We start from the raw sequence: 14710 nt of genomic DNA, 5'->3' as shown, positions 1-14710 counted from the left end.
TTTCTGCCCTTAGAGATTTTATATTCTCATTAACATTTTCGTTAATACTTTTTTCAAGTCTACACATCATCTTGACCGTTGTTACTCTGAATTCCATTTCTGATACTTTGGTTATATCCATATCCATTAGTTCTGTGGCAGAGGCCACAGACTCATTGTCTTTTCTTTGCTGGGGGGGACTTCTCCTTGTCATCATTTTGATGAGGAGAGGTTGTGGGGTTGTCCAGAGCCCAAATTATTGACCGGGACCCAGGCCGTGTGCCCTTGTTTTATAGGGATCTTAGGGATGTGGGCTTCTTCTTTAAAGATTTTATTTATTTATGTGGCAGAGAGACAGCCAGCAAGAGAGGGAACACAAGCAGGGGAGTGGGAAAGGAAGAAGCAGGCTCCCAGCTGAGGAGCCCGATGAGGGACTCCTTTCCAGAATGCTGGGATCACTCCCTGAGCCGAAGACAGGCGCTTAGTGACTGTGGCACCCAGGCGCCCTGGGATGTTGGCTTCTTGATTTTTCAGCCTGCCTTCTGGGGGAGGGGCCTGCCGCACTGATACTCAGGCAATCCTGTTTGGGTAGAGTGTCCATGTCCCCTGCGAGGGGGGATGGGGATGGGCACATTGTGAGCCGGTATTTCCAGGCTTTTGTTCTCTGCCGGCTTTCTCTGGTGGTCTGCTCTGCCTCTTCTGAGAGTCAGAGCAGCAGTGGCCGAATCTCAGCCTCTGTCTCAGAACAGAGGGATCATGAACCGTTCTCCACCGATGTTCTGGCCACTTTAACTTTGTTACTGTTGTTGCTGCTCAACCCTGCAGCGTCCTGGGATGTGCGCTGGAGTTCCAGAGTTCTGTGAGAAGTCTGGGGGCACGCACTCCCGGCTCACGGTCTCAGTCTGCTGTCTCGTGGTGCCGTCCCTGAGTCTGCCCCCTCCCCCATGCAGGTGGCTACCGCTTCCCGGCGCCTGAACGAGGCAGCTCCCTCCCTCTTCCGTTTATCTTCCAATAGCTGTGCGTGGTTTCACGGCTCCCCGCTTCGTACCTCAATACTCAGCGCTGGAGATGTTCATTTGTAGAGATCCAGATGTATCTTCCTGCATCTCAGGCCGATTCCGTGGATGTTCAGGCTGGTCTCTGGAATATTTATATAGAATTCTAGGTGAGTTCGAAGAAAGGATACCAATAGGGGGATGAAAAGGAGAGGATCAAAGTAAGAGTTACTGAACAGGTTGCTTCTGGCTGAACATGGTCAATTCTTCGTCTACATCTTATTTAACTTATCAATATCATTACATAGAATTGATCACTCTTTCTTTGAAAAACTTTCTTCCCTTGGGTTCCAAGATATCAGTCTCTCATGTTTTTTCTTCCTGCTTCTCTGGTGAGCTTCCCAGTAGACTGGGGTGGTTTGTTTTCTTCTTCCTGGCCTCTAACCTTTGGTTTCCCAGGACTAGGTATTAGGACTTCATCTCTTTTCTAACTACTCTCATAGCCTTTGTATTCCTACCAGTCTCATGACATTACATTTTGCCAAATGTTGCTAACTCTTAAATTCTTCTCTAGATCAAATCTCCCCTTGAACTCCATTTTTGTATGTCCCATTTCCTTCTACACATATCCACCTGGATATCTAACAAATATCTCCAACCTAACATTGCCCCAAAACAAGCTCATCTTCTACCTTATGCCTTCTCTACCCACGGTTTTCCCCCATCTCAGTTAATCACAATTCTATTCCTTGAATTGCTCAAAACAAACCTTAGAATTATCTTTGACTCTGTCCTCTCATTTCAATATCCAAAAGTATCAGAAAATACTATCAGTTCTACTTTTAAACTACCCCAGAAAACTAATTCTAGTCAATTCCCTGAATATTATCCAAGTCTGAGCCACCATCATCCCTCACCTGGATTTTTACAATTTCCTCAATGGTCTCCCTGTTTCCACTATTACCCACCTTCAATCTAGTCTCAATATAGTAGTCAAAGCAATCCTTTCAAGACATGACTTAGACAATGTCACTCTTTAGCTCAAAAAGATCCACAGGCTCCCTTGCTCATTTAGAGTCAAGGTCAAAGAACTTACAACAGCTGCAAGCCCTTGGACTTCCTTGTCCACATCTGCTAACTCCCACCACTTCAGCCTCACTGGTTTCCCAGCTGTTCCTGGAATACTCCAGATACGCTCCCACCTGAAGGATTTTGCTCCCACTGTTTCCTATAGCAGAATCTTCCCTTAAATAGACTCATGGCTTCCTCCCCTACCTCCTGCAAATCTTTGCTCAAATGTCACTCTTTAATGAGAAGTATCAGCATTGTACTATTTAAAATTAACATTCCCATACCTCTACTCCTTACCCCTTCTATAAACATCTATAAACATTTACATAATTTGTATGCATCATGATCTGCCTCCCCCTCAAAGACGGTAAACTACAAGAGGTCAGAAATTGTGTCTGTTTTGTTCAGGGGACATCTCCAATGCCTAGGAGAGTGTTTGATACATTAAAAAATTCAGCAAGTTGTTTCTGAGTGAATAACTGAATTTGTAATTAACTGAATACAAAAAGTGAAGGTTTGCAGATAAAGAGGACAAATATAGCAGTGATTTTATTGAACTGAGAAAGTGAAATCAACTCCAGTCTGGAAGATAATATGCTTGGAGCCTTTTTTATTTGAGGATTCTTTAAGCTAGCCAAATAAAGATGTCTAGGTTGGCAGGCAAAAGCCAAAGCCAGGAAAGAGGGGTTGGGAAGACATAACCAGCCCAGTGCTGTAGAAAAATGCAAGTGTCCACAGTTAGAATAAGGAGGAAGCAGCAGCCTTGTAGGGGAGGCAACTGGGAAACACTTTGCCATGGTGTCTCATACAGTAGGCTCAGGGTGACAGTCACAGTTCAGATTTGTTCACTGTCCATGATGGAATTACAGGCACTGTTTGCCCTCTAGCCTGAAACAACCAAAAAACAATAAAAATAGAAACAGACAAAATTTGTGAAACAACAGTTTTAGGCATCGAACAACAGATTGAGTAAGACATGGACCCTGAGAAAACCAAGTAGGTGAGCCCTATAACTTACTGCCTGGGATGATAAGCTTACTTATGATAAGCTTACTGCCTATAGAGTGCTTCCAAACTCTAGCATAGGGAAGATGCACCCAAACCAAGTTAAGCAGTGTCCCTGAGTTGAGAAGACAGAGTTCAGAATTCAGAGAGGTCACAGGGGGAAGAATTTACAAAGCAGGGAATAGAGAGGAGAGAGTTACAGAGAGACCGCTGTAGATGTGCAAAGGGAACCCCCTAATACTCTAGCGAAGTAGTTATCATCACATGCATTTGAGGAAAATACTCAAGGCCTGGGGGGGGAAATTACCAACTTGTATCAGGCACAAAAATCTAGGGAGGTCACACATGGCTAGACATAGTTCTTGGTCCAACCAGCCAGGCGGAGAAACATTCCTGTCGTATCCAGCAGAGCCCCCAGAGGAATATTGCCTCAGCAAAGAGACAAATTGCTAAACTGAGGGAAAGGGAGAAAAAAAATGCATCTGTAGGGCCGTCCAGACCTGTGTGTCCTCAAGAACAGAAAATGTTAAGTAGTGTTTGCAGTGACACTGTTGGGGAAAAAAAAATCAAGAAGTCTACATTTTGAGAATTCCATGGTTCTAGCTATTAAAACATAATCATTGATTTCAGTGAGAGTAAATTTAGTAGGCACTGGATAGTGGGGAGGAAATACAGAGCATAGGACAGTAAGCAAGCATGAGAGTCTGATAATAAACTGGTTTATAATCCCAGATTGAATTAACAAAGGCCAAGCAAGAATACATTCTGAAAGAGAACAAAGAAGGTAAAAATGTGATAAATTCCACATAGGTCATAGGAGAAAGTCACAGATTGATTTTTATTTCAAGCCTGCAAAACTAACCAGAGGTATAATTAAAAACTGGACTAACATTTTTCGAATCATTACAGGATAAAAGCCGACAAAATACAGAAATCAGGGGCAGTTGAGTGTCCAACTCTTGATCTCAGCTCAGGTCTTGATCTCAGGGTCATGAGTTCAAGCCCGGCATTGGGCTCCAGGCTAAGTGTGGAACCTACTTGAAAAAAAGGAAAAAAATACAGAAATCAAAGGAAACTTTAAGAAAGCATCTAAAGCATAGAACTAAGTAGCAGCTAAACCTGTTATGACAATAAATGCAGTGCAATGAGCATTCTTAATTTTATTAAAAGAAAAGCACTTTTTTTCCCCAAAAGAAAGAAAACTGCAGCAGGGTTGTGATTTCATCTTTAAAGAGTGATTGCCCAAAAGGAAAGTGGAATTGTCTTTTTGCAGATCTTTCTAAATAGATCCCTTAAATGATTCTGTTTTGCTCCTTTTTGCCTAAAGGCAGAGCAACTGATTAAATGACTTTCCAAAGTTCCTTCCATCTGTGATTGCAACAAAACAGAACAGAAGCAATTAAAATCAGATATACCAACTCTTCTGGGGGTAAAGTTATATTTCTAACAGAAATAAATATGAGAAAGAATATCCATTGAAAGGGGCGCCTGGGTGGCTCAGTTGTTAAGCGTCTGCCTTCGGCTCAGGGCGTAATCCCGGCGTTATGGGATCGAGCCCCACATCAGGCTCCTCCGCTATGAGCCTGCTTCTTCCTCTCCCACTCCCCCTGCTTGTGTTCCCTCTCACTGGCTCTCTCTCTCTCTCTGTGAAATAAATAAATAAAATCTTAAAAAAAAAAGAATATCCGTTGAAAGACTGATTATATTGGACAAAGTATCTATCACATGTAAAGACAAGAAGACATCCATCAAAGATAAACACAAAATGAATTATGATAGCAAAAAAAATTGGACAGTCAGCTACAATAAATAATACTGCAGCATCACATGCCAATTGTTTACATATTTTAGAGCAAATTCATTGAGGAAAGTAACCCTAAAACATATTATCTACTGCCAATCTTTTAATAGAAAATTAATAAGCTTGCCGTGGTGTAGTTACATACTTGTTAATGAATAAATTTAAAATCGAGTTACTGCATTTTCACTGAGACTAGAGCAATGAATGGTATGAGATTTTTCTGTGAAAGACCTGTCTCATCTCAGAATGTACAGCAATAAAAAGAAAGAGAAGTCAAAATATCTAGGAAGAAGAAATAAAATATTAAAACAGTTCTTGTTAAAAGAGCCTCTGAGGAAGAAACAACCAGAATGGTGAACTAGCAAATACCAAGTTCTTAGTCAATCCCATTTGTCCTCAAGGGGCATAGGAATATAGGATGAGTCGAGATACTGTCTGCCTTGAGGGTGAGATTTTGATCCTAACGCCTGTGGAACCACTAGCATCTAAGAATCATAGGCTTGTTCCAGACAATGGGAATTATTGAAAGGCCATCTTAAGTAAGCTAATGATTTTCCCCCCAGGAAATATGCTTTCAAATAATTTTATAACATTTAACAGAAAGCATTTTGGCCTGCCCTAGATATATGAAACCAGACGTTGTTACAATTCCCATTGTACTTATGGAGAAACTGAGCTTCCCTGAAACTGGAGTGCTGCTTTTGTAACGGGACTAATGGCTGTGCTGGTGTGTGAGTCCCTATCTTCCAACTCCAAGTGGAGAGAACTTGCCAGTGCTGTCAGAAGCAACCCGCATTAATAGAAGATTGCGTTCTGTGCCCTACACATCAAGATGATTTGTGTGCAGTTGTTATTGATCCAGAGCAGACGAGGCAGGCCAAATGTAATAGATGCCAGAGGAATAACTTAGGAGCACCTGTGTGAGGAGCAGTGTAAGTGGGGGCATGTGTCCAGGAATCTGTTCTCAAATCAATAGGGGAGCAGAGGTTTATGTGCAGGACAATCAGAACAACAAAGGTCTGATCTGAAGGTGGACAGGTGGCTGAGTATCTATCTTGAGTGAAGACAGGACACTACCCCATGTCCAGGAGAGCTGACCCAAGGAGAACAGGACTTTCCCATTTTTAAGTTAAGAACCTCTTGCTACCCATTAGATGAGGAGGCTGAGGGACAGTGAAGTTTAGTGATGTATCTCTGGTTAAACAGAAAAGGGGTCCCACAGGAAAGAGGACCTAATCCTTCTGGGTCTTCATCCCAAAAGCCTAAAATTGAACAAAATAAAGAAGCAAAGTACTTAGAAAAGTTCTAAATCAGACCGTTCTGTCCTCTGAATGGGGCCCCAGGAAAGGGAAGCAGAAACAAGGTAAGAATTTTATTTTATAAATTGGTAATTTAGTCTTAAAAATGTGGCAATGTAGAGATTTTGTTGGTTTTGTGCCTGGTTATTTCCAATGGGCTTGAACGTAATTGCCCAGAGATTTGCTCTCTTTGCTCCTTGTGTGGGAAAAGAGAAAGTGAAGGGCAACATCAGAAGAATGGACACCAACGGTTGGATTGGCCTGGAGGGGACACTGCTTGCTCAGCCAAATGACAAAGGCCAGCATGTGAACTGATCACCTTTCTCTGCAGTTTTTGGAGGAAAAAAAAAGTTAAGCAGAAAATACTATTGCTCAACTGGGGATAATTACAACAGAGAGGAAAGGAGCCAGACTAAGGAAAGAAAATTAAGCCAAAGAGAATGCAGACTGATCACCAATGGAAATGGCAAAGCATGGAAGACTGAGATTGGGAAACTATCTTCTGAGGGAAATTAGAGGAACCCTATTGCTTGCATAATTAAACACAGATATGGTGCTGTAGGGAGCATACCTGAGGTGATGGAGGAAGGAAGGAAAGGCCCATCTGAGGATCCTGAGCTTTCTTGTGGAAAATCCTGAATGAGGGAAAAGCCCTGCCTCCGCACAGGTTTATTATAAATTAAAAAATAATCCAACTCCACCACTGATGTTTCTCTAAAAATCAGTTCAAAGTCTCCTTCCCATTCCCTCCAATAGTGCCTACTTGATGTAAGCCTCATTCTTCTGGCATTTTGTTGTGGCTATTTGAGGTTTAACAGATGTCTCCCACTGTGTCAACATTGCATGTGCGTTTAGGACTCTTCTCAGTGATTATCATGCACACAGTAATAACAAATCACTGGACACAGCCTAAAGAAAACAGTGATTTGCATGGCAAATCGCAATGATCAGAACAGGCTCTGGAGTCAGAATTGGGTCAGAATCTCTCATTATGTGTGATCTTGATCAAGTCAATTAACCTTTCTGAGGTTTCATTTTATTATCTGTAAAATGGGTGTAAAAATAACTCTCCCTTAAGATTTTTGTGAGATGATAACATTTTTAAAAATTAATGCAGTGCCTGGAGATAATATGCTACAGAGCCTCTTAATAAATATTATTGATAATAATGTCAATGACAAAAACGAAAGACACGGCTCTGGATATTAACCGTTAGAAAGAGATCAGAGAGAAGATACAAAACATGCATTTTTACCTCCTCTTTCTAGGTGTTGGGAGTGTGAAAAGGAGTAAAGGGATCCTCATTTAAAATAGAGCCAGGAAGCCCTGAAGGGGGAGCTCTCACACAGGAGCTACAGGTTGCAGTCCCTAAACCAGCAGGAAGATAACTCTTACCTTGAAGAGGTTTCCAAGTTTCCACACAGGAACTTCATCTCCTGCCTTTCTGAAAAAGAAGGAAGGTTGCTCCCTGCCTTAGCAACAAGACATGAATCACCACCTTCTGCAGCCAATGAAAAGCCATCATAAGCTCCAACTCCTGTTGCTCTCCCCTGAGCTTTTGTTCCAAACAACCGTCCCAATTTCCTCCTAAAACCCAACAAAAGCTGACCTTCCCTTTGTCTCTTTGGACTTGCCTGCGGTTTGCCAAAGTTTGCTTGTCCTGAGTTGCAGTTCCTCTGCTCTTCCCGAATAAACTCATGTTGCTACTGAAATAACCAGCTATTTTATTTTTGAGGCTGACAGGAGGTGCTCAGTGACTGTTAACTTATGTCATTTAAGCATATGGTCTATATGAGTACTTATGGAAGAGTGATGACATTCAAGCATTTTTTTCTTCAGGGTCATTTAAAGAAAGAATGAAGAGATTGGGAAATGCACCTTTCTGGTGTGTGTCTATGTATAGGATGAAGAAATGCAGTGTCTTTCTTTTCCCAGTAAAAATCCTGGCTGAAGTCTGTAACATAAATAAACATAAGGAATTTGATCATACTTTATTGCTGAGATAATCTTGGCTCTTTGTGATGGAAAAAGTGAGAAGTTTAAAGTCAGAAAATGGGGGTTTGAGTCCCAAGACCAATACTTCCTCCTCAGTTTAGTGAGAGATTCTCTGTGAGCCTTCATCATCCTCATTGCAAAACAAAAATAATTATCTTTTCCCTGACTACTTCACAGGGTTGTAAGAATTAATTAATAATGTTTGTGGAGGTGCTTTGTAATGTCATGTCAAACATTACCTTACCACATTATTATCTCACAGGAAGGTAAAGCTCATTCTTTATAAAGAAAACAGCTGCAATATAGTGGGCTCTCCATAGGACCAGCAGTCTGGTAGTCAAACATTTATGAGTGATCCACTACCGGTTACCTTCTATTGTAAAGCCATACCCCATTCAAGTTAAACTGTAGGAAAAAAATTGTACTTGCATGAAAAACTGTGTATTGTCTAGGAAACATCACTCCAGGTTATCTGAGTCTACTCTTTCCTTGTCTTTAGGCTATTTTGCAACGTGTAAATTGTAACTGATGGCAATGCAAGATTATTCTTATCTATAAGCATGCAAGTTCTGTCTTGCCCTGTAGAGATTCAATTGTCTTTCCACCCACTCTTGTTAAAAATTAGTTTTGCCACCATTTATATATTTCGATATTCCTGATCTATAAATATGCCCCTTCTTTTTTTCCACATTTTCTTTTGAATTACATTTGTTTGTCCATCACATTTACTTGATTCCCTCATGAGTTAAAAATCTTTAACACAAGTTCATTTTTGAACCTGTAGGAGAATAATGAATTTACTCTTTTTTGGAAATTATCTTGGGACCATTTCTTCATTCATCATTTATCCCGCAAACATTTGCTGAGTGACTACTCTGTGGACAGCTCTGGTTAAAGAGGTCATCAAAGCCCTCAGCACGCTGCAGCACTATTGCGAATCCAGTTTCCTGCCCCACCACGGCTTCACCCAGCACACAACAAATACTCAATAGATGGGTATTGAATTAACTTTAAAACGTCTTTCCCTACAGGTNGTAATTTGTAGTCTAGAAATTTCTGCTCTTGCAAAGGCTTTCCAACCAGAGCCTAGACAGTGCTGAGGATGAGAAGACATTTGATAAATGCCTGATGAACGAATGAACTTACAGTCAGCTTTTGAGGGACTCACAGTCTACTGATTTTGCTGCTCAGATGAAGGTCATGCATCCAGGCTTGCGCAGTTCCCCACACTTAAGAGACATGCAATCAATACCAACTGACTGACTTCCAATGCATGGCAGTTGTAAAAACCCAATATAAATATTACATCCTTCTCAATGAAATCACCTCCTGGATAAGCAAACCATCGTTGCAACAGTAGCTTTTCTTGAATGGTTAGATTCCCAAAGCAAAAAGGTCGTTCTCCTAATTAACTTTTTCCTTAGTCCAGTAAGTTAAATTTTGATCATTATTTTTCAGGAGTTGATATAATCCCTGCTCCACTGCTAATATTTTTGTTCAATTACCATCAACCACAAACCTTGGGTGCATTTTTGTCAAGCAGATTCTAACATAATCTCTTTCTCACAGATACTGACAAGAACACCAAGATGACCATTGGGTTTCTTTCACAAAATGGAAAAGAAGAGTTATGTTATAAATTTTCTAAACCCTGTGCACTGTGAGAAAAATCTATGCCTAGCAAAGATAATTTAGTATGTAGAACTATATATAAATCTTACCAAAAAAATTAGAAGCAGCTACATGCTTAGAATGAAGTGCAAATCATTTTCTCCAAAAGGGAGCTGGTATAAACCTTGAAAAGATTTATTAATAATGCCCACATCTGCCCTGAAACCTTCTCAATACCAGTGGGAAAGAATGTTCCTCACTGACCATGCTATAAATATAGCTGGCGAGAGACGGAGTTTTACAACGTCAGAATGACTGTGTGGATTACTGCAAAAGGTTGTTACCAACACCAGAGGGAATTAAATTAACTGCTCTGAGAGTCTCAGAAGGTTGAAATGTGCTATTGTGCCGATATTATGTGTCACAATTGATGTAGTCAGTACAGCGTTTTCAGCTATAATAAGTGAAAAAAAAATGGCCAAATTGGCTATTTTAATTAGCCAATTTGAAGATGGCCATGACAACTGGCTTGGGATATACAAACTCAAAATCAGATCATTCCTTTCAGAGGTCACAGTATTGTGGGAGGAATGAGCCTTGAACATAAATAACTAGGCAAGTAACCCTATGTGGGAAATGCTCAGTAAAATAACAGAAGGAAAAATAAAAAGATATGGCAAGAGGGAGAGAGATTGCCTTCAGCCATTGCTTTAGAAGGCTTTCTGTGGGAAGGGAATTAGAGCTGGGCCATGAAGGATGAGTACACCAGGGTTATGTGGAGATGAAAGGCTGAGCATGCTGACAGTAGGGCACAGCATTGGTACACACCTGGAAGAGAGATGAAAGGACAAGTAAGCAGAAGAGAAATAAGCTCTCTTTGTGAATGTCCTCCATGCACACACCTACCTTGCCTTGATGGCTTTCTCCTTGGTAAGACTATCTTTTCGGTGATAATCACTATAAAATTCCAATGTGCTGAGACTATATGGGGACCATGAACACAAGAGCTCAGATATGGGAAGACCTGCAACATGAACTGAAAATAGCAGGGTCTCAGTTTTCTGTAAGAGCAATGGTTTTCAAGCCTTATAAATCCATGGAAACTCTATATTAATCAAAACCCATGTGGGTTCACAATAAGCAAAATAGAGCTGCTCTGTTTGAAGCAGTGGTAGGAGTCTAGAGGCTCACCTACTCAGCTTCTTCTCCCTAAGTAGGAGGCCTGGGAGGAATGATCTCTTATTGTTCCCTGGAATAGAGTTTAGAGAAAGCACTACTTTCAAGCAAGAAATGTACAATAGAGTTGCAGGAAATCAGAGGTTTAGTTCTGATGGAGAAGGGCCTGGAATTCCAGGTTACGTGCTTGGTTTTTATTCTGTCGGGAATAGGGAGTCTTTGAGAGTTCTTTGGGTAAGAGGAATGTATCCTGAGAGAGAGAAAAAAGAGACGACAGGAATGTAATGATGGAAAGAATACATTGTTGAGAAAAGACTCAGCAGGACATACTAAGTGATTGATGTCAAGGGCAAGGAAAAGGGGGAAGTTCACAAAATAAGACAGGACTTCAAACTGGGTGACTGAAGTCATTAGAGAAAGACAGCGACTACATTCCTTTTCTCGTTTATTAATTACCATTTGGGCTTGTGGCATAGTGCTAGATCCTGTATACAATGTTTAAAAATGTACTAGTGGGCCCTGGAGGCAGCTTGGAGTAATAAAAAAAAAAAAAGCACAGATTAGGATGTCTGATAAGCCTGGACTTGAATTCTGGTCAAGTTACTTAACCTTCCTCTAAAATGGGACTTGAATCTCAGGGAGAGGCCAAGCTGAGCAGGCACCAAGAGATGGGCTGGATTCCCTGAAGGGATCCTACTTCCACCCCCACCCCCCCCAACGTGGAAGGCTTACCACTGTGGCTCTGACTTGCATGCACTGGGAGATAGCAGCACCTGCTGTGTGCCCTGTTTTCTCCAGCTCCTCCCTCCAGCATCTCTGCTATTTGTAAAGAAAGAGAAATGGTATTTTCACACTTTTGTTCTTGCTCAAAGATGGCTAACAGTTCATCACTACATCTTCTTCTTTACAGATCTTAATTTTTAGAAAATCAATCTGTTACATGATGCCTATCCTTACAGCAACTCAAACAAAATGGTGGACATTTCCACTTCAGAGAGTCCCAAGCAGCACTTTTTTTTTCTGGAATCTGCCTCACACAGGTTTGGTATCTGGGTGGCCGCACCTATATTGTTTGAGTTAGAAAGCTGAAGAGATAAAGTCCAAACTTCCAAGTCCTTAATTATCCTGGCCTGACCTACCAGAATAGCTGAAAGAAAATTTGTTCTCAAATAATACAGATAAACTATTCCTTCCTAAGTCAGTGATTATAGTCTAACAGAACCCAAGAGTCAGTCTAAGGGAAATTTTGTCCAGACACCTAACTTCAAAAATTGAGATTTGACACTAAAAGACAAAAAAAGTAAAAACATAAGAAAATAAAAATAATTGGAACTATATCAAACCAAAAAACTTCTGCACAGCAAAGGAAACCATCAATAAAATGAAAAAGCAACTTATTATTTTGGGAGCAAATTTTGAAAATCATATCTCTGATAAGGGGTTAATATCCAAAATGCATAAAGAATGCCTACACTCTGCAAAAAGAACAGCAAAAACCAAACACTCTGATTTAAAAATAGGTAGATGATCTGAATAGACATTTTCCCAAAGAAGACATACAGATGGCAAACAGGCTCATGAAAAGATGCCCAATGTCATCATCAGGGAAATGCAAATCAAAACCACAGTAAGGTATCACCTCACACTTGTTAGCATGGCTATTATCAAAAAGACAAGAAATAAGTGCTGGTGAGGATGCAGATAAAAGGGAACACCCATGCACTGTTAATAGGAATGTTAATTGGTGCAACCACTCTGGAAAACAGTATGGAGCTTCCTCAAAAAATTAAAAATAGAACTACAACATGATCCAGCAATTCTACTATTGGGTATTTATCCAAAGAAAACAAAAAATAACTTGAAAAGATATATGCACCCCCATGTTCATTGCAGCATTTTTTTAAAATAATAGCCAAGATATGGAAACAACCTAAGTGTCCATCAAAGGATAAAAGACTAAAGATGATGTTGTATGTGTGCACTTGGGTGTGTGTGATGGAAAATTACGGCCATAAAAAAGAATGAACTCTTGCCATTTATGACAACATGGGTGGACCCTGAAGGCATTATGCTAAGTGAAATAAATCAAAGTCAGAGAAAGACAAATTCTATATGATCTCACTTACACACAGAACCATAAAAAAAAAAACTCATGAATACAGAGAAGAGATTGATGGTTGTCACGGGTGAGGGCTGGGAGGTAGATAAAATGGGTGGAGGGGGTCAAAAGTTACAAACTTCCAATTATAACATAAATATGTCATGGGGGTGTAATGTGCAGCATAGCAACTATAGCTAATAATACTGTAGTGCATATTTGAAAGTTGCTAAAAGTAAATTTTAAAAGTTCTCATCACAAGACAATTTCTGTAACTATGTATTGTGACAAGTGTTAACTAGACTCATTGTGGTGATCATTTTACAGTACATACAAATAGAGAATCAACATGTTGTACACCTGAAACTAACATGTTGTATTACAATTATACCTCTATTTAAAAAGACAAAAAATAAAATAAAAAGGACTGAGGATAATTTCTTAAGGGTTCTTAAGTCTCACATTATTACAAAATGAAGGGTCATTTGGGGAAGCCATTTTTAGAGTAGTGTCCATTGGTGTATGCAGTAAGGGTCATGGGCACGTGGTATATGAGCTAGTGAAGAAATAAGTGTGCCCAGAAAGCACTATTCATTCTTCACTGAACAAATATAGAGACTATACATTATTGAGAGATTTAAAAAAAAAATTGAGTCTACCTACACCACCCCCGTCTCCTATGATTGAATTATTGCTTCCAACTCCAGCCCTGATACTTCATCCTATTTTGAGAACACACAGTGGTTGCAGGAGCTCCACCTTCTCACATGAATCTACCACATTAACCATAAAAATGCAGACAACCCCACCCCCACAATGGCAGGTGAAGTCAAAATGCCTCGAAGAAAGTTTTACTAAAAACTGCATGGGTTAGTTACTTGATCCAGGCATCCAGGGTTTTTCAAACTGCCCTCCATTGCAAATTGTCCCCACACCTCTGTCATCTCTTCCCCTGTTTCCTGTTAAATTAATACTATTTTCTTTGTTTACTTACTCTTCTCTCCAGGTTTGGAAATTAAACAGTCTATTCCCCTTCTCTCTAGTGGTTGCCTTGACAAAGTTGGAAGCTGACCAGTAGTCTTTCCCTCATCTCAAATGATACAGAAACCTTAGGATTCTGATCAGAATTCTTCCTTCAGTCCTAATCTTCTATGCTAATTTAATCCAGTATTGTTTCTTTTGCTCTGTAACATTTCTAGTCGGAACTCAAAATCCTCTTCCCAACACACTATTTTTTAAAATCAAGTTGACAGAGACTGGGTCAAGCTTGATGGTTTAAGAGGAAGTTTCTAGACAGAACTAAGTAGGCTCACATTACAAGGTATAAATTTCATCTTAAATGATAACTTTCTCTGCAGAACACGGGACAGATTTTACAACTTTCTTCTGACTGTGGAATGATATTCTCAGGACAGCCCTGAGGCTGGCTACATTCTTCAGAACTGTATGTCCAGCATGCAGCAAACAGGGGCAGGGCGCACACTTCTGGCTCAGTCCCAGAGAAAATCTATTCCAAGATGCTGTTGAGTACTTAGACTAAAATTCAAAGATCCTAGGTAGAACCAACTCATTTATCAATCTGAATTATTCTATTCCTCAAAGACATGGCTAATCTGTGGAAAAGGCCCATTGGCAGCTTTCAGACAAACAAAAATGTTCAACCTTTCATCTCTATGCCCTC

The 14710-nt window shown here is 40.3% G+C and overlaps 1 long non-coding RNA gene across 1 annotated transcript; it reads right to left on the bottom strand.

The window, feature by feature from the left end:
* Nucleotides 1-7553: 7553 nt before the first annotated feature.
* On the bottom strand, nt 7554-11739 carry LOC121102851. The gene is made up of 3 exons (XR_005834947.1): nt 11664-11739; nt 10662-10791; nt 7554-7593 (listed from the first exon to the last, which is right to left on the bottom strand). It is a non-coding gene; the product is annotated as an uncharacterized LOC121102851 (long non-coding RNA).
* Between the last annotated feature and the right edge of the window lie 2971 nt (nt 11740-14710).

This window comes from Ursus maritimus, unplaced genomic scaffold (assembly GCF_017311325.1).
Source record: "Ursus maritimus isolate PB19 unplaced genomic scaffold, ASM1731132v1 scaffold_16, whole genome shotgun sequence".
Lineage (NCBI taxonomy): Eukaryota > Metazoa > Chordata > Mammalia > Carnivora > Ursidae > Ursus > Ursus maritimus.
This window is presented reverse-complemented; position numbering and strand designations above follow the sequence as displayed.